This window comes from Amblyomma mixtum, chromosome 1, assembly GCF_055824585.1.
Source record: "Amblyomma mixtum isolate Tamu chromosome 1, ASM5582458v1, whole genome shotgun sequence".
Lineage (NCBI taxonomy): Eukaryota > Metazoa > Arthropoda > Arachnida > Ixodida > Ixodidae > Amblyomma > Amblyomma mixtum.
Genome location: NC_143012.1, coordinates 193,288,407 through 193,313,553, shown reverse-complemented (window position 1 = coordinate 193,313,553; position 25,147 = coordinate 193,288,407). Strand labels below are relative to the sequence as shown.

At 47.8% G+C, this 25,147-nt stretch overlaps 1 pseudogene across 1 annotated transcript; it reads left to right on the top strand.

The window, feature by feature from the left end:
• The first annotated feature begins 1,378 nt into the window (after positions 1-1,378).
• On the top strand, positions 1,379-9,237 carry LOC149370378 (uncharacterized; annotated as a pseudogene). Its single transcript, XR_016285715.1, has 4 exons — positions 1,379-2,023; positions 4,816-4,957; positions 5,491-5,609; positions 6,175-9,237. The product of XR_016285715.1 is annotated as an uncharacterized LOC149370378 (transcript).
• The last annotated feature ends 15,910 nt before the right edge of the window (positions 9,238-25,147 follow it).

Below are 25,147 nucleotides of genomic sequence, written 5' to 3'. Positions count from 1 at the left end.
ACCCAAGTCTGAACTCCTTCTAATCAGACATAAGAAACAGAGAGAAAACACCATAGAGGTGAACCTTCAAGGTTTCCCGATAAAGGAGGTCGAAACCATTCGAGTACTAGGTCTGTTGATTCAAAGTAATCGTAAGAGCAACATTACAATCACCCGTCTGGAAACAACGGTAAACCAGATAGTCAGGCTCATTCGAAGAATTACTGCTAAAAAGAGAGGTATGAAGTAGGCCGACATCTGTCGCCTTATACATGCATTCATCATTAGCAGATTCGCCTACTCTCTACCATACCTCAAACTTTAAGGTGACCATCGACAGATTAAACAGGTTACTCAGACAGGCATTTAAAGCTGGTCTAGGGCTTCCTAGAAACACACCCACGGACAGATTTTTATCCTTGGGTTTACACAACACTGTACAAGAACTCATCACTGCACACAAGGCGAAGCACATCCAAAGACTGGCCAACACTACAGCGGGAAAGGAGACTCTAGATCGAATAGGCGTAAACGCTGAACCCATGTCTAACCGACCGGGCCCTCTACTACGAGGAGTGTGCGACGAACTAGTCATCAAACCGCTGCCCAAAAATATGCTACCGGGCTTCCACGATGGAGACGACGAGCCGGCGCGGGCTCTGCACAGAAAGTACCTGAATCATTTTGGAGCAGTATACACCAATGCAGCCGATTATACTTTCAGCCAAGGGGCCCTTCGCTATCTGCGCATCCAAAGTCATAGCTGGAAGAAGCGAGTGCATCTCTGCGGCCTCGGTCACGGTCTAGTACGCGGATCAAGCAGAAGAAGCGGCCATAGCCTTGGCCATAGCAAATACTGACGCTGACATCATTCTCAGTAATTCCAAGACTGCCATACGCAACTTCTCGCGCGGTAGAATATCCCTAGCTGCTAGAAACATCCTCAGAAATATTACACTGCAACGAGAAATAGAACTGGTATGGGCTCCTGCCCATTCAGGGAACCCAGGGAAAAAAGCAGCCCACCAACACGCTCGAGGTTTTGTCGACCGAGCGGTGGGCTCTCGTCCAGGGGGATCCGAGATGGAGGCAGTGATTTCTTACCACGACATTACCCAATTCTACAAACTCTCTAGAAGAATCCTCCCCCGCACAAATCACTCTCCAAACATCAAGAGGTGGCTTGGAGAAGACTTCCAACCCATTCTTACCCGAACCCGTACATTTACGCCCACATCTACCCCGATATTATAGACCCCACCTGCAAACATTGCGGTAGCACTGCCACCCTCGATCATATGCTCCGGAAGCTCTTATAGAAGCTCCCTCACCAGACGCCTGGGATGAAGTGCTGCGCAGTTCGGACCCCGCCGTTCAGGTAGGAGCCATCGAGCGCGCCGAAGAGGTCGCCGCCAGCTATCAGCTAACGGCCACCTGGCCCTTCTGCTAAGCATCCAGGAACCCTTCTTTTACGACAATAAAGTTTTCTCTCTCTCACTCCATCTGAAGCCGCAAAAACATATTGTAAAACAGAGCAAATAAACGTTTTCCACCACCCCCAACGCATCGCGCCGAACGGGTGGTGGCGTTCCGTGGACTCCCTGGCAGCGCTACAACACGTTTTCGCGTTCCACTCCTAAAGGCCAAGATTAATTAATGCACCAACAGAATGAAGTGACAATCGCGTTGCAGAATGCAGCACACAGGCTTTTTTCGGCTTTCACCACTTTATCTGCTCAAGTTCGTCGTAATTTTTTTGTTATGTCACAGCGCTCTTCTCTTTCATAAGGGGGAATAATGCCACCTAGTATTGCCAGGTGGCGCATAGCTGACGACGAAGTAGGGCTCGCGCCGTCAGGAAAGAAGTCTTTCTAGGAGGTATTGCGTCCATCATCATCATCAGACCGTCGCTCGTTGCGGATACTTAGAAGCAAACTTAGAAGTGCCACGACAGTCCCGCAGCGGGGTTGCCCGTGCCTGGACTCGACAAGGACCAGAGCTCCCTGCGAAAGATAGAAAGGACCTGACCTAGCGGCACAACCAGGTATGTACCTTTGTCGTTTATGCGGCTGGCTTTCAACAGTAATTATTGCGATGTTTAGTCTTAGGTCAGGAAAGAGCCGCTGTACGTTTTATAAGTTAAGCTTTGCACATACATGCTGAAGTGACCACCGCGGTACTCCAGAATGGGCAACTGCTCGGCCTCAGTCTGCTAGCCAATGTACTGACAAGAGGACTGTATTTTTCTAAGTAAAGCGTTCATCAATGGGAGGGGATCATTTGTTTTTAAGCATGAAATGCTTTTAACTCCCGTTGTCGGCAGTGTGGTGACGTCACGCTGAGACCGAGAGGCAACATCGGGGCACTGAATTCCATTCATCCGGGTATTGAAACGAGAGCATCCGGGCACCGTACGAGGTTTAATGAGATTTAACGAGACTCTCTAAGCCCTCCTACAGGACCGGCATAAAAGCGGCGATAGCTTCGCGCCGAACGCGTGGTAGCGTTCCTCCCTTCCTGTACGGTTCGGTTCGGGTGTCCACCGAGATAACAGAATTACTGCGTAATTTCCTTTCCTCGATAGGCGTCGCGTTCGAAGGGCAAGGAATCGCACCGAACGGCTGGTGGCGTTCCGTGGACCGCCTGGCAACGCTACAACACGCTGTCGCGTTCACTGCTGAAGGCGAAGCTTAAGCGTTGTTAATTAGTAACAGTTATAGTGATCTAGATGAGTATTCTAGTTCACTATAGTAACAGTATTTAGTCATTAATCAGTATTTAGCCGCTAATTAGTAATTTGTCATAACTTCGTCATCAATTGTGTGACGTAAACCAGTGGTGACGCTTCTGCACCGTCCTGCATTTCATGCTTACTCTACTCTGGGTTACTGGAGAGGAGATTTCAAAGTGGTGCGGAAAACGCTTTCGCCTCTACGCACTTTAGACAGTTCGAACGCGCTGGATAGACATTCTTGTCAGGCCTGCGTCTCGTCGTCTCCGCGTTCGCTTCGTGTTATGCCTGTAAACATTTCATGCTTACTCTACTCTTGGCTACGCGAGAGGCGGAGTTTTTTTCACTCTGAGGAGGAAGCCCCGGTGAAGTGGAGGGTAGTGTGAAGTGTGGTGGGATGGACAGCGTGAATTTGAATTTTTTTGTGTCTAGGCATGGTGTTTTCTAGAGAGGATTACACAGAATAATCTGCGCGGCTGTAATTAAACATCACCCTAGCCAGCAGAATGGTATCCGCGTTCTTGATGATCAAGAGGCACGGACGGTGTTTTGCGGGATGGTAGGCACAAGTTTGGGTAGAATAAAATTTCAGGGATAAAGCGTCTGACCAGCGGAGCTGGACGAAGTCCGCATAGAAACAGAAAGGGGGAAAGAGCTGTTAGGAGAGGGGCCCTTCGTGTTTTGGGCCCCTATAAGCTATGACGTCTGTATAGCTTAGGATGAAATTAATATAAAATAGCAGCGGGGGGGGGGGCAGTATGAAAGAAACGGTAAACTCCCCAGCAGAACAGGTAATTGACCCAATATATGCCGAAGGTCGGTCGTACAAAGGGCCAGAGTAAAGTGATTCATTTGCAATATTGGGCTGATTACCTGTGCTTATCATTACAAGTTTGTGTCACAGTTGAAGAAATCCATGGAAGACTGGTCTTGGTGAAGTATCTTTAAGTCAGCATTTGTGAGGATTATCGGAGCGTTTTTTTTTTTGCACGGGTATGCTCAGGTGGATGACAGAAAAACTCACTGCCATAAACACCCTCGCAGCAATGTGGATCGTTGCATAATCCCCAGTGCCACGTCGTGTGCCTACGTCAGCGTGGAAAGTAAAAAAATTCAGAGGGGCACTTTGTTGACCTAAAGTGCGGTGAGGCGAAAGCCTTAAGCGCGTTATTGCTGCTTGTGTCAGTGATGTGTTGTTAACATGTTAAGCTTCGCCTCTAACAGTGAAACGCGACAGCGTCTTGCAACGCTGGCAGGGAGCGCCATCGCCCGTTCGGTTCTGCGCCTTGCTCGTCGGTAAATTGGTTTTTGAGGAAAGGAAATGTATCTGTCTCGCATACCTCGGGGGACACCTGAACCTGGCCGTAACGGGAAGGGAGGAAGATGGCAGTGAACAGAGACACCGTATTCACTGGAGGCGCCTTTGTTCATTGTGGACTATGGAGCGGGCATGAAGAGTGATTAGCATTCTCGTCTCGCACTCCGGAGACCGGTGTTCGATTCCCGCACTCGACCAATTTCCTACTCCGTTTTATTTATTTATCTGGTATGACTAGAATGTTTAATGAGGTTAATTGAGTAATTAAGCAATTAACTAAACTCATACCCAGTTGCAGAATCACTTTACGATCCCTTTAATTGGTTGCATGGTTCCAGCCAAAGTACAATTGGCCTCTTTGAAATGCACGCACTGTGACGGCACGACCGTTTCGACCAATTGATAAGCGTGACATTTCTGTCGACAACTCCTGTTTACAACGATGAAGCATTAAAGGCTTTCGCCTTAATATGTATGACAATTGTAGGGGAACAGCTTTCTTCTTTGAGGCCAGGACAGGAATTTTCATATTCAACATATTCACTCAGCTGCCACGAGGAGGACACGTTATGAGGAGCGTGTGGAGAGGAGGAGTAAACGTCTGAACAGTGACTCTTCTATGCAAAGGGCTTCAACCTGCAGTTAAAAGCAGCGGGGCTGGTTTATTGACAGCATTGGAGTTTAAAGACCTGGAAGGCATGACATGACAAAATGGCTTGACATCCTGCACACACCGGATCTGACAGTCGTTTCCTAATGTAGTGCTCTGCTGTCTTTCTTCTTCAAGGTATTCTGTTCGATGGAGTGGCCTACGAAAGACTTGCGCAGCTGCCCTCCACTTCGGCAGCTCAAGTGCGCCTTTCGCGACGAGCCAGAGTCCGCGTGTGCCCCCTCGCACGCCCAGGGCCTCATCAAGAGGGCGCTGCAAGGTGAGAGAGCGTTCGGCCGCGTTCACCCAGCCTGGAGTGGAGTTCACCTCCCGTGAGCCCACATGAATGGCACCGTTTTGAATATTTATATCTGGTCGCATAGCGTTAGAAAGTTGGTTTTAGGAGAGTGCAGTGAGTAGCAAACGCTACTGCCTAGTTTACTTAAGTCCAACGCACTATAATCCTATCTGAAAACAACTTATCTCATAGAGTTGGAGGCCGGTTTCCAGGGAACGGTGCAATATTAGGGAGCTCGGCAAAGGTAGGTGGGGATCAGAGACCACGATATTTGTTTGCATGGACTGCTATAACTTCCGTATTAGAAAACCAGAGGGCCTTTGTTGCCCTCTTATGCAACAAAGATGCCTTTGTTGTGCTTAATGCATGCCATGTCTTAGAGACCGGGCCTAAAACGTGGCTGCTACAGCGCTTGTGATTTCGGTGCGAGAGCAGCTTATGTCAGCGACAACGAGTGGACCAACGAGTGTTGCAGGTTTATTTGCTTTGTTCCTTACACGTTTATTTGCACGCAGGTCTGAACGCCCTTACCACCCAGCAGCCGACGAAGCTGCTGGAGGTTCTATGCCAAAGAGCCACACAGGGCCCTCAGAATAACAAGCCAGCTTTTCAAAGGTGCACCTACCTAATCGCGGTAAGCCGGCTCTTCCCTCCTGTTCATTGTTCGTGCCGTGTGACCAATGCAGTGCGTATTCTGGTCGACTTTCTTGCGCTATCCTTACAGCAGCACATAGCAAAGTATAATGCCGTTGAGAGTACGTCAGATTACGCGGTACCTATGTGATGGTCTCTACCCATTACGTTTGTACTTGGTGTCTTTGCCGTCCGTAGCAGAATTCATATTTTGACTACTGCATTGCTCTCGTTATTTGTCTTGCTTATTATTTAGAGTGGGCTGAATCTATAAACAACTGCAGCAAACAGAAGCACGCTTTATCGATCGCCAGTAAAGATGTTTGCTGGTTGCTGGCCGTAATAAACCTAGGACTCCTGAGTCAGATTTCTTCAATTGAATTCATGGCATGAGTTCATTTCAATATGAGCTGCTTGAAACTGGCTTTCGGGTGTCCGTGCCTCTATCATTGTTAGTTATGGACAATTTCAGCCGGACCGGGTTGGCAGTGTAATACAAATGTGTTCTAATCGTACTCAAGCAATGAAGCTGATTGCTTTTTTACGCATCATTCTGGCACCCGCAGAAAGAAAGCGGCGAGAAGTTTCCGGACATTCTTCTGGGCACCTGCGCCGAGTGGTTCGACAAGCGGCACCAGCTGCTTCGGCCGCTGAACGGGCCCGAGCGGGTGCCGCGCAGCTGGACGGCTTTCGTGTCCTCCTTTTTCGAAGCTCGTGCTGGGCCTGCAGCGTCGCAGCGGAGAAGGAGACATGGCGAGCAGCAGGCTGTTTCCGGGCCCAGCTGCTGTGCGACTGCTGCCACGACATTCTGCAGTCCCCTTCGCTGAACAACGCACAAGAGGTAAAGCTCTATATGTATATATTTATACGGTTCCTCAGAGCCATTATTAACTACCTGTGTCCTCAATCATAAATTATCAATGCGCCGCGTAGGAATCAAACGAGTCCTAAAGGTGTCTAAAAATGTGACAAACTAGAATTGTGATCGGTTGGTTGGTTGGTTTTATGGGGTTTAACGTCCCAAAGCGACTAAGGCTATGAGAGACGCCGTACTGGAGGGCTCCGGAAATTTCGACCACCTGGGGTTCTTTAACGTGCACTGACATCGCACAGTGGACGGGCCTCTAGAACTTCTCCTCCAAAGAAACTCAACCGCCGCGGCTGGGCTCGAACCCGAGACTTTCGGGTCAGCAGCCGAGCACCATAACCACTGAGCCACCACGGCGGCTAGAATTGTGAGGAACCCAATGCTCTGCTCTCAAAGAATTTGGAGGGATCGCATAAAGTTATTTGGTCCAATCACGCAAATAGGTGCACAGAAATTAACATGACGGTCAGCAGTGATTTTAGGCGGCACTGCGAGCGCTCAGAACGCGGCCCGGTGCGCACTCCTCAGAGAGTTCTTCAAAAGAAAGCGCACGAATGGCATACAGAGCAGAAGCAACACAGGGAAATCCATGGAACGCGCCTGCCTCCTATGTGCCACACGTGTGGCTTCGTTGAATAAGTAATGCCCTAAATAGACCACCAGAGAATACCTTAATACGTTACGGTTCGTAACACATTCAAGTGCCTACTTTTGAAGAAGCCAGCGCCAGAAATGCACCTTTCGCCTTTGGATCTTTAATGTAAACCTCGGATGCTCTGCACAAGTAGGTAACCTTAATCATTACTGCGAAAGCTAATCAAGACGAATGTATCTATTTGATTCAAGATGGTGCCCTCAGCGCCATAATGAATGGTGCATTGGTGAACGCAACGCGGCTCGCTCGCATCTTCTGATGGGAAAATCGTGCTCTCAGTAAGCTCTTATTCGTCAGTAAGCCCCAGTTCGTCAGTATTGATGCCCATTGTTCCAATTACCTTCCGGTCACTTCTGGCGTGCCGCAAGGAAGTGTGCTTGGACCATTACTGTTTTTGGTCTACATCAATGACATTGTGGATGTAAATTCTGAACCAGTGCAAATCAGGCTTTTTGCCGATGATTGTGTTTTATTTCATGAAGTCAGATCCTACGAAGACCAAGTCATTCTTAATTCTAACCTTCACAACATTCACTCATGGTGCAGTCGATGGGAGATGGAGCTTAACAATGAAAAAAGTCTTTATGAAAGTGACCAATAAACAATGTAGCCTATCATTCCCGTATGCCCTTCCAAATAATTCACTTGAAGAAGTTAACGAATGCAAATACCTAGGTGTTACTGTGACCATTAAACTTAGCTGGAACAAACATATAACCAACATATGTGCGTCATCCTAGTGCAAAGCTTCTAGCCTACACATCCATCATCAGACCGAAACGTGAGTACGCATGCACCGTCTGGGACCCTTACACAATACATAACATTGAGGCACTGGAAATGATCCAGCGAAATAGTGTTGGATTCATCTGTAATAAATATCGTTCTAATGACTCTCCAACCACTCTTACAGCAGAAAACAACATACCGGCTTCGCAAACACGGAAGAAAAATTCAACGATTCAAATTTCTTTTTCTACTCAAGCATAACAAACTCTCCATGAGATCAGATTTATTTTTTAAACCGATCACAACGTGACTAATACGACATCGTCACACGGAATCACTAACACTTTACAGCGCTAGAATCAGTGCTTTTAAATACTAATTTTTGCCTCACAATAAATCGAATGAATGAACTCCCGTCTGAGGTTGTAAACAGCATCGATGCCATTAACAAAATTACTTATTGATCATTGCTGAGTTGTTTTTTCCTTGTTCTTTACTATGTTCTATTACTCTTATGTTAGTTTTGTGCTTGTAATCTGCCGCGCCTCTTTATTTTTTGTGCTTTTGCCCCTCCTGCTTGGACCGATTTCAGGGTCTGCAGTATTCTGTAAATAAATAAAATAAATAAATTAACGTACTTGAGAAATTGTATAATCTAGTAAAGTATCAACGACAAGATAGACAGTACATTTAAGGGTCATTACTATTGTTCATCTATAAGGAACTCAGCGACGAGGTTCCCCTGTGGGTATAAATTCAAAACTTTGCTGGCCGCTTTCTGCAAAAAACCACAAGCCCCTGTCACTGTGCTATATTTGCTGGCTTTTGTTGTTACCCTAAGTGATTGCGCCCTGCTAAGCTGGTCTTAGCAGTGAGGGCGCTTAGCGTCATGCGATATCGTCCTCAATGTTGCCCTCCCGCGCTTACCACTAACCACCGCTGTTTTTTTTTCTCACAGATTGCGTGTTCGCGGTCGGTTCTGAGGAGCACCGGCAAGGTGATCGAGCATAACGCTCCCCACCTGATGCAGACCTTGGTGCAGCGGATGCGATAGGCATTCCTTCAGCCCGGCCTGTCAGCCACCACGCGCAGGGATTTGCTCGAACTCATCGAGCTGCGCGGCTCCGGATGGGTGTTCAACCTTGAAAAGAAGGAGTACTACGAGAAGACACCAATTTATGTTGAAGCTTATATGGCAAAATTGTTGATTTGCTTGCAAGCCTGTTTAATTCGGCAGCAATCAGCAGTCAAGGATGGCGCTTTATTTCTTGCTGCGCTATTATTTTTCATAGTAAAAAGCACGGGACAGCTCTGGAAATCTTTTTCTCTTGTTGTGTTAGCAGTGTCTTGAGCCAATTGTGATTTTATCGTCAATAAACGAATGTACGTTTCGATAGGACATACGATGCTGTGTTGTCTTCATTTTTGTAGAAGCATCTGCGGTGCACAACTTCTATGCCTTAGCGTTGCACTTCGAGATGAATAGAGCTATACAAAGCCATGCAAACGCTTGTGGCCCTCTTTTCGTGCGAGATCTACCGCTGGTTCATTCAGTGGCACATTTTGCTGTGATCACTGGGGTTTAAAACCTCGATACCAGCGCCATCATGAAGTGAAGGTGATTGTATGCGGCGCTGAAACGAAATTGGTATGGCTGATTAATAAAAACGTCCCCATAGAGCGAAAATGAAGAAAAGCTGTGCGCGGGACTGTTCTTTTCTCGGGCTCGGTTTACACATCCTGATTTGTTAGGATTCAACTCTACCTTCTCCTGCCTTTTTGAGCTTTTTTTAAGTACACATGGTTTTTTGGGACTTGATCACTGATGTTCATCAGTTCTGGGTCTAAGTGTTGTGTTTTATCGGAAGCGCTTGAAGCAACAAAAATATTTCAGTAAAAAAAAACGTAACAATTAGTGAAGAAACAAACATGCGGCGGTCGTGACAGATCTCAACTAAGGAAAGTTGAGCCTAAGGTCATGACGCACTGTAAAGTTGAACTTTCCTCCCATACTGACGACCCGCTCCCCCCTGGAGACAAATTTAGCGGGCCGAGCAGTGTTTGCACACTGCTGCACTTATGCGGGGCTCCGCAGAGGAATTATGGGTCACGTTATCAAGTCGCAGTGAAGAAACGAATGCAGCCGGTGCATTTAACGAACAGCTCAGGTTTACGACTCGACGGACGGCGAAGGTATTGAACAATAAAACGTTTTCCAAGGGAAACCTTTCCATGACAAACTGTCGGGCTGCGACCAAATAGGATGCATTATTGAGATCTTTTGAGCACTGAGCGGGCGGAAATTTTAGACCGGCTCCTCGGACATTGGGCAGAGTGTGTGTGGTGCTCGAAAGGACGAAACAGGACTGGGCTACTGAAGAATTTAAGATATCGAGGGACATAAAGCAATACCGCATCCCCCTCTCTCAATTACGACCACGTGCTCCGATATGACAAATTAGCACGCAAGCTTTATGAGTAGCTTGACGCGCTGCGCACTTTCTATAGTTTCTAAATCTTTGCCTCGTTTTTCTGTTTACCTTTGTTGTGCATGCTGCAGACAGGCTTTTGAAGTATCCCATCTTCAATACTATAGTTCAATACATTTTCTCTATCTGTATATGGTATCCCTTGCAAAAATGGAAGTATGAGAGTATCAGTATCGAAAAAAAAATCGCCAGTGGTTTGGGTCTGATTCAAGCGGGTTAATTGCGTTAGCAGTGGTGTGCGCGTATTTGCGGCGATTCCTCGGCGCGTTGCCTTTGCCTGCTAGCATTGCGGCATTCCTGAGCCGTCAGGTGTTAAGGTTCACCGGTGACCGATATTGTGGAACCACTCTGGGAGGTAGACCATTGTCGCCTAGCTGCATCCTTAGCACGATGCTCTGCAAGATCAGGATCTATAGCGCACAAAATTGAAGGGACACAACACAAGCGCTAAACTTACACTGAACGATCTTTATTTTTCGCGGACAACCTTATAAAGGTCACGTAAGGTACAGGTACAGATGACTAACAATGAATATGTTGTCAAGTTCAGGACGTGCAAGGAATGAGAAAAAACAGAATGCAAGCCACCAAGCAGTGAGCACGTTTCACACTATCGCCCGCTGCCTTGCGTCCAAGAAAGCTAAGTACTTTTTTGATAATGACAACGAAGGATCCTTAACGCAATTTCCCAATCCCTCTTTTTCCATTGCCGCTGCTTTAATTATCTCCCTCGTTTTTTGATCACTATTTTTTCAAACTACTGAACACTCATCGAACTTAGGCGCGCAGTTGTGACCTCGGCAGTGACGAGCCAAATTACCTGGCACCTCACCTCTAGCATTTCTGTAGTGCTCGCTGAGTAGCTTATTCAGGCACCGGCTTGTCTGTCCAATATAGAGCGCGTCACATGAAAGTGGCAACCTGTAAACAGCGTTATCGGTGCAATTTACAAAGCGGTTCTGGACCCGTACAGAGCAGACGTTCCTCTCCTGCTCATCGGGACATGTGTCCTTACACATGCGGGACAACTTTTCTGGGGCTGACATGCAAACTCTAACTCCAATTTTCTCTCCAATCTTTCTGAGGCCGTGGGAGAGCCTGTCAATATACGGTATTACTTCAATTTTGTTGAGACCTTCCTTTTTATCTGTCAACCTTGTGCTTTTTCTTTGTCTGTGCATGCTTTCTGTTACTGCTACTAGGAGGTACCTCGGGTAACGCGGTTCCTGAAGGCGATCAATCTGATTACTGAAACTTGTTGTCATGAGGCATGTGATTAGACAGACATGTTTTTACTACCACTCTTTTAACGAACTTCGTATGTGCCGAGGCTCTCTTACCGTTTACCTCGGCACATACGAAGTTGGTCAAAAGAGGAGTAGTAAAAACATGCCTGTGGAGAAGATGGAATGGAATAGAGAATGCGAATGGAGAAGTTGGAGAGGGGCTGCAGGGTCGCTAGTGTTCAATAAGGCCACTACCCAAGGAATGGGACAAAGGACCGTCTCCTGCTCAGGCTATAATCGGGAGCATAAAGGGTGCAATCCCATAAAGAATGGACTTTAATCCGGGGAAGAAAAGCGGCGGGTAGCCCTGGTCCCAAGCACGACCGGTACGGAAGAGTAAGCGTACGGTTTTGCCCATCGCATGTGGAACTGGCAGTTTTCAACAAGTGCATTTCGAGTAAAACGCGAATGCCATGTCAAAAAGGCAAATTAGCATCGTGAGAAAACACCGGCGACGAGCTATCGCTGTCCTAACGTGTATCCCACTTTCAGAGACATTGATGTTGTTGTTGTTGTGACCGAGAGAAGGATGAAGAGGAAATTGCACGGGCCTGCTACTGGCTCGAGCCAAGCCACCACCGCTGCCACGTGCAGATAGAGGAGAGTTAAAAGATCAGAGAAAGAAGTAAAGGAGAGAAAAGACGTGCGTCGCAGCAACAACTGCGTCCGCCGGAGCGGTCGCTGCTCAAAAAGAAGCGGCCGAAGCCGCGCTCGCCGAAGCGAGAACAGATACTCAGAGACATTGATACCAGCGTGCTGTTTTTAAATTTTGAAAACCTGCGAGAATACTGCTGACAATGGCCTTCCGCGTTCAGGAATCGCGGGATGTTACGCAATTACTGCGCTGTAGAGATAGTAGGAGAAGTTCCGTTGTTATAATGTCTCTAAAGTGGTTTTTTTTTGCGTCTAGGGGTTTCTTTTTTGCCGCTCTATTGAGACAAAAGGGAGGCATGAACCCTTTGTGCATAAAAGCAGGGAACAGTTTGTTCTTCAATGCGAAGGAGGCCAAAACGCAGGATTTGCCGCAACGTAGCCTTCGCTATGATAGGCTTAAAGTTTTTATGAAGGATACAACTATATCAAAGATGGAAAGACGTATTTTGCAACCACGACCTCATGTCCTGCAGGATATAGTCTATAGAATTACGTTATCATGCAGGAAATGTTAGGTCGGCCAAATTAGTCGATGTATCAATATTCGCCTCATGAAGCCTGACTCTTGCCGCGGCTATATCAGGCACTGGACACTTGGTGGCACATTGCAAATGATGTGAACGAAATAGCAAAGTCTGTACCCATCGTTTGAGCAGACGTGTAATATTTGTAAATTTGGAGCGAGAGATACTGGACGCATTTCTTAAGCACGTGGAAGGGCATTCGTGCGTAAGTAAACCAGATATTTATATTCCGTCCAAGGAACTGAAGTTCTTGAATCCGGCGGCGCCATCAATCAGCACTTTGACCACTGACACTTTTTGGCGCCCGATCGTTCCCTATGAATACGTGGTTTTTCTGAGAATAACATCAGTTGACGACTAGCGCTTGTGTTGTCTTCTCGCCTTTAGTACCTGGTGTTTAGCGCTGCTACTATGTGCACCCTATAGGAAGACCAACTAGCCACGCTTTCTGCCAAGAATACACAACCAATATGCATCGATGAAGCCACATTTAAGCACTGAACGTGGATGAGATACAAACGCGCCTATTTCTACAGCATTTTGAGACTCTCACGCGGAAAATAGCGGTCGATGTGCCGGAATGTGGTTATTATCATGGCTATGGCAACGACGTCTGCGGAATGCATTTCCATTCGATTGCGCGGCCCATTTCGTTTCATGAACACGGCAAACATATGCGAGTCCAAAGTAACGTGTTCATTTCGCAAATGCCATCACATACCCCAGCGCGCCATCTAGTCCATACGAAAACCTCTGCTTCTTCACCGAGAGATCTTGATTGGCTGAATGGCTGTTTTTGGCTCACACCAGTTATGAACGCTTTAAATCATCTTGTGCAAACGTTGGGTCCTGAAATATCAAGCGTCCCTTAATCCCCGTTTTGCTTTCTTTTGTAGGACCCCAGGCAACGTCATTTTTGGTTCGCGCATTGGACATGGCCGCTAATTTTGTGTTATTAGGATTTCGTGCTAACCCGAAGTTGAAAAAATCTTCCATTGGATTTCCTGCAATATAGTACAGAAGACTAAGCACATAGTATTTCATCAAAAAAATCAGTTCTTCCAAGTAACCTGTTGCGTAATAGAAGCGTGTGGGAGTAACTGCATACATTTTAATGCTCTGGCGTATATTTCACCAACACGTACCTTGTCAAGAGCATACAAGTGTGGCGCGTGTGAGAAAGAGCAGGGGGATTTATTAGGAAGTTCTGTTTTGATACTGACATATGTGATGTCACTCCATTCTGTAGTGCGGAATATTATAAAGAATTTATAATTTGCACCGCGGCTCCATGGTACATTTTGTTTTAGCGAACCTGAAGCAGCCAGTGGTTATTTAGAAGAATTCTGGTACATTAACTTTATGTGATATTCTTAGAAAACATATGAATAAGTGCTAAATATAATTCAATTTAACAAGAAATCAAAAGTTGGAACGTTTCAATGAATAAAAAATGTGCCTCTTCCGCACCACAAAAAGAAATTAAATCGAAAAGATTACAGAAATGCACGAAAAACGCGATTATATTTCTTGTTGAGGCATCCATTAGCTTGCTGTGGTGGTGCCTTAAAATATACGAGGAAAAAGAATTTATATAGCTATGTTCGTGAAATTTGGTCCCAGAAGACTTTGTTCAAAGAAATAGTCTACGAAGAGAACGAAAAAAACGCGCAAAAAAAAACCCAGAAGCGAAGCTCAAGCAGCTGAAAGCCATGTTTTTTTTCTGTTGGGGAATGGGGGCGGGGTGGTGACGTCACTGCTACTTCTCTAGGAAGCATCCTACCGAGCACTTCCGACAAGACATCATATGTAAACCATTGGTATGAAATTTCAGTGGATTACCAAGCGCCTTTGTGAAAAACCGTGACGTCAGGAGAATCCGTGGATGCCACTGGCTGGAGAGTCTCGACTGTAAAGATTTGGCATTGAAGATTCGTGGATGGCTGGGCTAATAAGATCTAAACGACTCAGTACGCGCGCGTTTTCTTCCTGATCGCACTGGCTGCTGGTCGGCGTTCCCTGGATAGAACGCACTAGCTGCGTGTACCTGAACGCAGAACTGAAGACTTGACTCCTCCGTTCTGCTCGGCACAGCTTCGGTGGCTGCTTACTCGAGGCATCTGTGCCGCTCGCAGTCTACTAACGCTTTGTGGTGGCCGGCCTGCGGTCCTGGTCACGAATTTTTGTAATGAGTACCGGCACCTTTTTGCAGGAACTGCTATCGCTTCTACCAAACCTGTTATCGATATTCCTGTTTGTATTGCGTCCGTGGGAGCCGGCACTGGCGAATCCTCCCGTGAAAACGTCGACATAAACTGCGATCGGTCTCGGGAGCATCGAATGGCCTTGGAGCAACTGCTGCTGGAATACAAGCGGTGCTGCGCTTCCTATACGAAGGTTCGTAAACACCCATTACGCTGCACCGCATCATCACCCATGACGACGTTCGCCCTGTACGGCAGCAGCCTTACCGTGTTTCTGCTAAGCAGGGGCAGTTATTGAAACTCAGATTCAGGAAATGCTTGACGATGGCGTTGTTCACCTTCCCAAAGCCTATGGTCTTCGCCTGTAGTCCTCGTTAGGAAAAAGGATGGCACTCTCCGGTTTTGTGTCGACTATCGCAGACTGAACAGTGTGACCAAAAAGGACGTCTACCTGTTGCCGCGTATTGACGACTCACTGGAGAGATTACGGCGCTCTAAGTACTTCTCTCATCCATTGACTTGAATAGCGGCTATTGGCAAATTGAAGTAGACGAACGGGACCGCGAAAAAACCGCTTTTGTGACTCCAGATGGCTTCTATGAATTCAAAGTGCTTCCTTTCGGTTTGAGCTCCGCCGCGGCTACGTTTAAAAGGATGATGGACAACGTCCTCACAGGCCTCAAGTGGCAAACATGGCTTGTTTACTTGGACTACGTCGTCGTTTTTTCCGAAGCGCTTGATCAACATCTCCAGCGCCTGCGGGCTGTCCTCGAAGCCCTCCTCTCCGGAGACCTTACCCTGAAGTCCCAGAAGTGTCATTTCGGTTACGAAGTGCTCAGATTTCTGGGTCACGTTGTGAGCTCTGAAGGAGTGCGGCCAGACCCCGAAAAGACTGCCGCCGTCGCACTTTTTCCCGTTAACACCGACAAGAAAGCTTTAGAGCGCAACACCGCCCTGCAGGAAACTACGCGCTTTGCTTCGTACCGCCTTGTGAACGGACGTGAAGTCCAGAGCATGCTTGATGCCATGCTCGCATGTCCTGAGGATGACCAACTCGACCCAGACGCTCAACGATTTGCCCAACGTGCTGAAGAAGCCCGTCAGCTGGCCCGCGAGTACATCGGGCTACAGCAGAGCACCGATGCGCGCCGTTACAACCTTCGCCACCGACAGGTTGACTACAAACCCTGTGACCAAGTCTGGGTGTGGACTCCTGTCCGTCGCCTAGGCTTGTGTGAGAAACTGCTCTACCACTATTTTGGCTCTCACAGAGTTGTACGGCGTGTGAGTGAGGTTAACTATGAAGGGGTTCCGGAAGGTGTTGCGCAACCCCGACGCCGACAGCCCAGCTCTAACATTGTGCACGTTGTGCAGCTTAAGCCGTACTATAACCCGGTGACGCAGACGTGTTGATGTCTTGGCTGGCTTCAGTTACGGAACTTTGCTCGTTTTTCGCTTATTAAGGCGGAAGCCTTTAATGCCTCATCGCTGTAAGCAGGAGTTGTCGACAGAAATGTCATGCTTTTCAATTGGTAGAAACGGTCGTGACGTCAGAGTGCGCGAATTTCAAACGGGGCACATTGTACTTTGGCTAGTAACCATGCAACCAATTAAAGAGATCCTATAGTGATGCTCCAAGTAAGCGGCACTGAGGTTAGTTAATTGCTTAATCACCCAATTAGCATAATGAACCTTTCTAATCAGGCAAATAAATAAATAAATCCGAGTAGGAAATTGGCCGAGTTCTGGAATGAATCTCGGACTCCGGAGTGCGAGACGAGCATGCTATCCACTCCGCAAGGGTTGCTTGATGGTTTGCAATGAACAAAGGCGCGTCTAGTGAATACGGTTCCTTCTTCCTCCCTTCCCATTACGCCGAGGTTCAGGTGTCGACCGAGGTATGGGAGGTAGATACATTTTCTTTCCTCAAAAACCAATTTACCGACGAGCAAGGCGTCGAACCGAACATGCGATGGCGTTCTGTGGACTCCCTGGCAGCGTTGCAAGACGCTGTCGTGTTTCACTCTTATAGAGGCGAAGCTTAACATCTTAACACACAAGTGACACGAGCAGCAACACAGCCTCACCGAACTTTAGGTCAACTAAGTGCCCCCCTGAATTTTTTGTATTAAAACTGTGACCTAACAGTTCGTCGTACGCCGTTGCGGGGGACGCCATGCGATTTCTAATTTCATCTAAGGCACTTAATAAGGTTAGAGGGTAGCTCAATACAAGTACTCGAAGCGAGTACCCGACTGTTTCACACGGAGCTTTGTGGATTGAGCATTTGTGAAAATATCGTTCGAAGCCACGCCTGCCATTTCTATGTGCAACGTACGTTGAGGTCGAACGCTCATGATGACAAACCAAAGGCCCAACCACAAGGCAGTGTTGGCTGTGTTAGACGTGGGTCAGCGTCTCGTCTGCCAGCGTCTTCGCTCGGAGCGCATAGCAGAATACGATCAAAAAATGACGGCATATGATGCGGGGTTTCCACACATGCCTGGCGAGAGATCGTGGATAAAGTCCCTCAATTATCTCCTGTCTATAGCTAATCGTCCTATTAAGCGGCGAAGGAACTTACTGCGGGGGCAAGGACCACAATAGCAACGTTAGAGAAGGGGCAACTGCTACCTTCGCATAAACTGGCCGCCGCTTTTATGGCAAAATTCTTTAATGGCTCATACTGTCCTGAAAAAGACGTGTTAGCAAATTTGTCCGCGTTTCAGACTGGTCGAAATGGTCGTGACGTCACTGCGCACGAATTTTTGACGGGTGTCCACCGAAATATGTCAGACAGTTACTGCGCAATTCTCTTTCCTCAAATACAATTTTCGACTGGTGTCCTCCGAGGTACGTGAGACAGTTACTGCGTATTTTCCTTTCCTCAAATACAATTTTCGTTTTCCTCATTACGCACCCTCTTTCTCTTTCTTTGTTCACTCCACTTCCTTCGAGTACAGTGCGGTTCAGGTGTCCACCGAGATGACAGAGAATTACGGCGCCATTTTCTTTCCTCGAAAATCACGGGGGCACTTTGTTGGCCTAAAGTGCGGTGAGGCGAAAGCCTTAAGTGCGATGTTGCTGCTTGCGTGGCTAATGCGTTGTTAAGATGTTAGGCTTCGCCTCTAAAAGTGAAACGTGGCAGCGTCTTGCAAGGCTGCCAGAGAGTCCATAGAACGCTATCGCCCGTTCAGTTGTACGCCTTGCTCATTTGTAAATTGTTTGTGAGGAAAGGAAATGTATCTGTCTCGCATACCTCGGGGGACACCTGAAACTCGCCGTAACGGGAATGGAGGAAGATGGGAGAGAACTAGGACACCGGATTCACTAGGCGCGCCTTTGTTCATTCCAAACCATCGAATAAAGACAAAAAAAAAGAGCTAGCATGGCGGAGTGGTTAGTATGCTCGTCTCGCACCCCGCAGACCGGGGTTCGACTCCCGAAATCGACCCATTTCCCACACGGTTTTATTTATTTATCTGGCCTGACTCGAAGGGTTAATTAGGCTAATTGGGTAATTAGGCAATTAACTAAACTCAATCCCACTTACTTGGAGCATCATTTTACGATCCCTTTAATTGGTTGCATGGTTACTAGCCAAAGTACAATTGGCCCCGTTTGAAATTCGCGCACTTTGACGTCACGACGGTTTCGACCAATTGAAAAGCGTGACATTTCTGTCGACAACAACTGCGCACAACGATGAGGCAATAAAGGCTTCCGCCTTAAAAAGCGTTGCGTTCAAAGGGCAACCAAACAAACGGTAGTTTGGGTGCCGGGACATACCGGCATTACGGGAAATCAGGAGGCGGATAGGATAGCTCGAGTGTACGTAATAAACCGAGCATCCAACATTCCCGACCCCGTTGAGGAACTGGAGCCGGTAGCCCAAAGCTACACAGACATTCTGAACTATTACAGAGGGATCAGACGAAAATACCCGCCCCTACACAAACAACTCAGTAGAGAAGACGCCGTAGCATGGCGACAGTTACAAACGGGAACATTCCCGTGCCTAAACATTCTAAGTAAAATCTGCCCCACCCAGTATAAGAGCGAGTGCCCGTGGTGTGGAGACAAACCAACATTATACCATACCACATGGGCATGCGAGAAAATAGACAAGCTATCCATAATTGAAAACCCGAGTGTGGAACAGTGGAAGAGGATGCTATCCGGCGACATCCTGAAAGTCCGACAAGGACTAGTAAGGCGTGCACGCAGGGCAGCTACCCTCAGCGGGGCCCTGGACTAGGGGAACCGACCATGATGATAAGATGGAAGAGCGCAACTCCTCGTAGTCGGAGACTTCAACGCACCCCAATCTGAATATGGATACGTTAAATCCACCACGAAAGGCACGAAGCTATGGGAGACTTCACGCGATCTCGGCCTCACTTAATGATCCCCACTCCTGCACGCGGCTAGGCAACAGCGTCAGCAGGGATAGCACACCCGACCTGACCTTCACCAAGAATACAACTGAAGCCAAATGTCATAACACCAGAAATACGGCATCATGACAATCTCGTTTCATACGTCCGCACTCAAGTCAATTCCAACAAGCACTACGCTCACGGATTGGGATAAGTTTAGAAAACTTAGAGATACCGCTCCCACCAACATCGAAAACTGAGATAATTGGGTAGAGCAGCGGAAAAATGACGTGCGCAAGACGACTAAGGAGGTGGAAGCGACGGAAGATCAGCCGTCGGCTGACTCCAAGCTTCTACATCTCTGGGAAGCGCACAAAAGCATCTTCAATAGATGGGAAAAACAAAAACACAACAGGGCACTTAAGCTAAAGGCACCCAAACTACAGAGGCAGATCGAAGCCCATACATCCGACTTATCTAGGCAACAATGGGGCCAGATATGCGACAGTCTAAATGGTCAGTTAGGTAACAAAATGGCCTGGCTCCTCTTAAGGCACCTCTTAGATCCCACTAAAACAAAATCTACTACCAGATCTCACATGAGCGAAATCATACACGGATTCCCCGGAAGAGATGCGGAGCTCCTAGACGAACTTCGAAAGAGATACCTGAATACGTCTAAAAGCGACGCCTTTAACCGCTACACGGGTGCTCCCAACGAGGAGCTGGACAGAGATCTAACGGACGCGGAGACATGGGCTGTAATCGGTCACCTTCGCACAACATCAGCTTCGGGACCAGACTGAGTCACGAATAAGATGCTGCGAAATCGAGATCGTAAATCTCTCTCGGCAGTTACCGATTTAACGAATGGATATTGGCGCAAAGCAGAACTTCCTCAGTCATGAAAAAACGCGATAGTAACGTTTATTCCTAAACCCAACAAAAAGCTCAGCATTGACAGCCTCACACACATATCCCTTACTTCGTGCTTAGCCAAACTCATGGAGCATGTGATCTTGAGCCGATTGCAATGCTATGCTGAGGATAATGACGTATTACCCAGTGCTATGGTAGTTTTCAGGTGCCACCTATCAACCCAAGACGTCATGCTCCAGTTGTATAACGACGTCATAGATCCCCCGGATAAAACCGGCACCAACCGGACTTGACTTAGAAAAGGCCTTCGACTACGTGTCGCATGGAGCAATTCTAAGAGGCCTCTTGAGCATAAATGTAGGTGCCAGAACCTACAAGTATGTCAGTTCTTTCCTGTCGGGAAGAACGGCAGAACTCTTAATCGGGGGAATTAGGCCGGATAGGCTAGAACTGGGAGATTGAGGCACGCCGCAAGGCCTCGTTATCTCACCCTTTCTCTTCAACCTATCCGTCATATCGCTGCCTAGCAAGCTAAACGCCATAGAGCACTTACGTCAAACACTCTATGCGGACGACGTTACCCTATGGGTGGGAAATGGCTCCGATGCTCACATAGAAGAAGCTCTTCAGAAAGGAGTGCAAGTAGTCCAGGAGCAGGCCAGTAGCATCGCACTAAAATGTTCTCAACCCAAGTCTGAACTCCTTCTAATCAGACATAAGAAACAGAGAGAAAACACCATAGAGGTGAACCTTCAAGGTTTCCCGATAAAGGAGGTCGAAACCATTCGAGTACTAGGTCTGTTGATTCAAAGTAATCGTAAGAGCAACATTACAATCCCCCGTCTGGAAACAACGGTCAACCAGATACTCAGGCTCATTCGAAGAATTACTGCTAAAAAGAGAGGTATGAAGTAGGCCGACATCTGTCGCCTTATGCATGCATTCATCATTAGCAGATTCGCCTACTCTCTACCATACCTCGAACTTTAAGCTGGCCATCGACAGATTAAACAGGTTACACAGACAGGCATATAAAGCAGGTCTAGGGCTTCCTAGAAACACACCCACGGACTGATTTTTATCCTTGTTTATACACAACACTGTAGAAGAACTCATCACTGCACACAAGGCGATGCACATCCAAAGACTGGCCAACACTACAGCGGGAAAGGAGACTCTAGATCGAATAGGCGTAAACGCTGAACCCACGTCTAACCGACCGGGAACTCTACTACGAGGAGTGTGCGACAAACTAGTCATCAAACCGCTCCCCAAAAATATGCTACCGGGCTTCCACGATGGAGACGACGAGCCGAGCGCGGGCTCTGCATAGATAGTACCTGAATCATTTTGGAGCAGTATACACCGATGCAGCCGATTATACTTTCAGCCAAGGGGCCCTTCGCTATCTGCGCATCCAAATTCATAGCAGGAAGAAGCGAGTGCATCTCTGCGGCCTCGGTCACGGTCTAGTACGCGGATCAAGCAGAAGAAGCGGCCATAGCCTTGGCCGTAGCAAATACTGACGCTGACATCATTCTCAGTAATTGCAAGACTGCCATACGCAACTTGTCGCGCGGTAGAATATCCCTAGCTGCTAGAAACATCCTCAGAAATATTATACTGTAACGAGAAATAGAACTGGTATGGGCTCCTGCCCATTCAGGGAACCCAGGGAACGAAGCAGCCCACCAACACGCTCGAGGTTTTGTCGGTCGAGCGGTGGGCTCTCGTCCAGGGGGATCCGAGATGGAGGCAGTGATTTCGTACCACGACATTACCCAATTCTACAAACTCTGTAGAAGAATCCTCCCCCGCACAAATCACTCTCCAAACATCAAGAGGTGGCTTGGAGAAGACTTCCAACCCATTCTTACCCGAACCCGTACATTTACGCCGACGTCTACACCGATCTCATAGACCCCACCTGTAGACACTGCGGTAGCACTGCCACCCTCGATCATATGCTATGGGACTGCCCGGAGGATCCTCCTCCGGAAGCTCTTATAGAAGCTCCCTCACCAGACGCTTGGGAAGAAGTGCTGCGCAGCTCGGACCCCGCCGTCCAGGCAGGGGCCATCAAGCGCGCCGAAGAGGTCGCCGCCAGCTATCAGCTAACGGCCACCTGGCCCTTCTGCGAAGCATCCAGGAACCCTTCTTTTCCGACAATAAAGATTTCTCTCTCTCACTCCATCTGAAGCCGCAAAAAATATTGTAAAATAGAGCAAATAAACGTTTTCCACCACCACCAACTCATCGTGCCGAAAGGGTGGTGGCGTTACGTGTACTAGGGTGCCTCGAAAACGTGGACTCCCTGGCAGCGCTACAACACGGTGTCGCGTTCCACTACTAAAGGCAAAGATTAATTAATGCACCAACAGAATGAAGTGAGCAATCGCGTTGCAAAATACAGCACTCAGGCCTTTTTCGGCTTTCACCACTTTATCGGTTAAAGTTCCTCGTAGTTTTTTTTTGTTATGTCGACAGCGCTCATCCTTTTCATAAGGAGGAATAATGCGACCTAGTATTGCCAGGTGGCGCACAGCTGACGACGAAGTAGGGCTCGCGCCGTCAGGGGATTGGTCGGAAACCGTCGCTAGGCTACAACCGTCGTAGGCATAGAGTTTCTTACTATTCTATGGTCGTAGGCTACAACAACAACAACAACAAAACCGTCGCTCGGTGCGGAAACAGAGAAGTGCCACGACACTCCTGCAGCAGTGGTGCCCGTGCCTGGACTCGACAAGGACCAGAGCGCCCTGCGAAAGGTAGAAAGGACCAGACCTAGCGGCATAACCAGGTATGTACCTTTGTTCTTTATGCGGCTGGCTTTGCACAGTAATTATTGCGGTGTTTAGGTTTAGGTAAAAAAACAGGCGCTGTACGTTTGAAAGTGTTAAGCTTTGCACATACATGTTGAAGTGGCCACCGCGGTACTCCAGAATGAGCAACTGCTCGGTCTCAGTCTGCTAGCCAATTTACTGACAAGAGGACCTGTATTTCTCTATGCAAAGCGTTCGTCATTGGGAGGGGGTCATTTGTTTTTAAGCATGAAATGCTTTTAGCTCCTGTTGTCGGCAGTGTGGTGACGTCACGCCGAGACCAAGAGCCAACGTCCTGACACTGAATTCCACTCATCCAGGTATTGAAACGAGAGCATCCGGGCATCGTACGAGATTTAATGAGATTTAACGAGACTCTCTAAGCCCCCCAACAGGACCGGCTCAAAAGCGGCGATAGCTTCGCGCCGAGAGGGAGGCATTTGGTTTGCAGCCTTCGGGCTGCGGTCGTGTTTTTTTTCAGCCAGCGTCCGTTCCGGCGGACGCGGTTGTTGCGACGAGCGTCTTTGCACTCTTTTGCTCTGTCCTCTTATCTTTCAACTCTTTTCTATCGCACATGGGAGTGGTGGTGGCTCGGCTTGAGCCAGTTGGCAGGCCCGTGCACTTCTCCTTTTCATCCTTCTCTCAGTCCCAACCGCCGAACGGGTGGTAGCGTTCCTCCCTTCCTGTACGGTCCGGTTCGGGTGTTCACCGAGATGACAGAGTATTTCTGCGTAATTTTTTTTCCTCAATAGGGGTCGCGTTCGAAGGGCAAGGAATCGCACCGAACGGCTGGTGGCGTTCCGTGGACCGCCTGGCAGCGCTACAACACGCTGTCGCGTTCCACTCCTAAAGGCGAAGCTTAAGCGTTGTTAATTAGCAGTTAATTAGTATTTATTCATTAATCAGTATTTATCCACTAATCAGTAATTTGTCATTACTTCGTCATCAATTTTTGTGACGTAATCCAGTGGTGGCGCTTCTGCATCGTCCTGCATTTCATGCTTACTCTACTCCCTGCCTTTCCTGTTCTATATCCTCCTCCTCCTCCTACTCTCGGTTACAGAGAGGCAGAGATTTCAAAGTGGTGCGGAAAACGCTTTCGCCACTACGCACTTTAGGCAGTTCGAACGCGCTGCATATACATTCTTGTCAGGCCTGCGTCTCGTCGTGTCCGCGTACGCTTTGTGTTATGCCTGTAAACATTTCATGCTTACTCTACTCTTGGTTGCGGGAGAGTCATAGTTTTTTTTCACTCTGAGGAGGAAGACCCGGTGAGGTGGAGGGGGGTGTGATGTGTGGTGGGATGCACAGCGTCAATTTGATTTTTTGTGTCTAGGCATGGTGTTTTCTAGAGAGGATTACACGGAATAATCTGCGCAGCTTTAATTAAGCATCACCGTAGCTAGCAGAACGGTATCGGCGTTCTTGATGATGATGAAGAGACACGGACGGTGTGCTGCGGGATGCTAGGCACAAGTTTGGGTAGAATAAAATTTCAGGGATAAAGCTTCTGACCAGCGGGGCAGGACGAAGTCCGCATACAAACAGAAACGGGGGAATACAGTTTAAAGAGGGGGCCCCTTCGTGTTTTGGGCCCCTATAAGCTATGACGTCAATATAGCTTAGGATGAAATTAATATAAAAAAGCAGCGGGGGGGGGGGCAGTATGAAAGAAACGGTAAAGCCCTCAGCAGAACAGGTAATTGACCCAGTATATGCCGAAGGTCGGTCGTACAAAGGGCCAGAGTAAAGAAATTCATTTGCAATATCGGGCCGCGATTACCTTTGCATAGCATTACAAGTTTGTGTGATTGTTGAAGGAATCCATGGAAGACTGGTCTTGGTGACGTATCTTTAATTCAGGTTTGGTGAGGATTATGGGGGCGTTTTTTTTTCACGGGTATGCTCAGGTGGATGCCACAGAAACTCACTACCTTAAACACCGTCGCAGCAATGTGGATTGCTGCACAATCCCCAGTACCACGTCGTGTGCGTACGTAAGCGCGGGAAGTAAAAAAATTCAGAGGGTACTTTGCTGACCTAAAGTGCG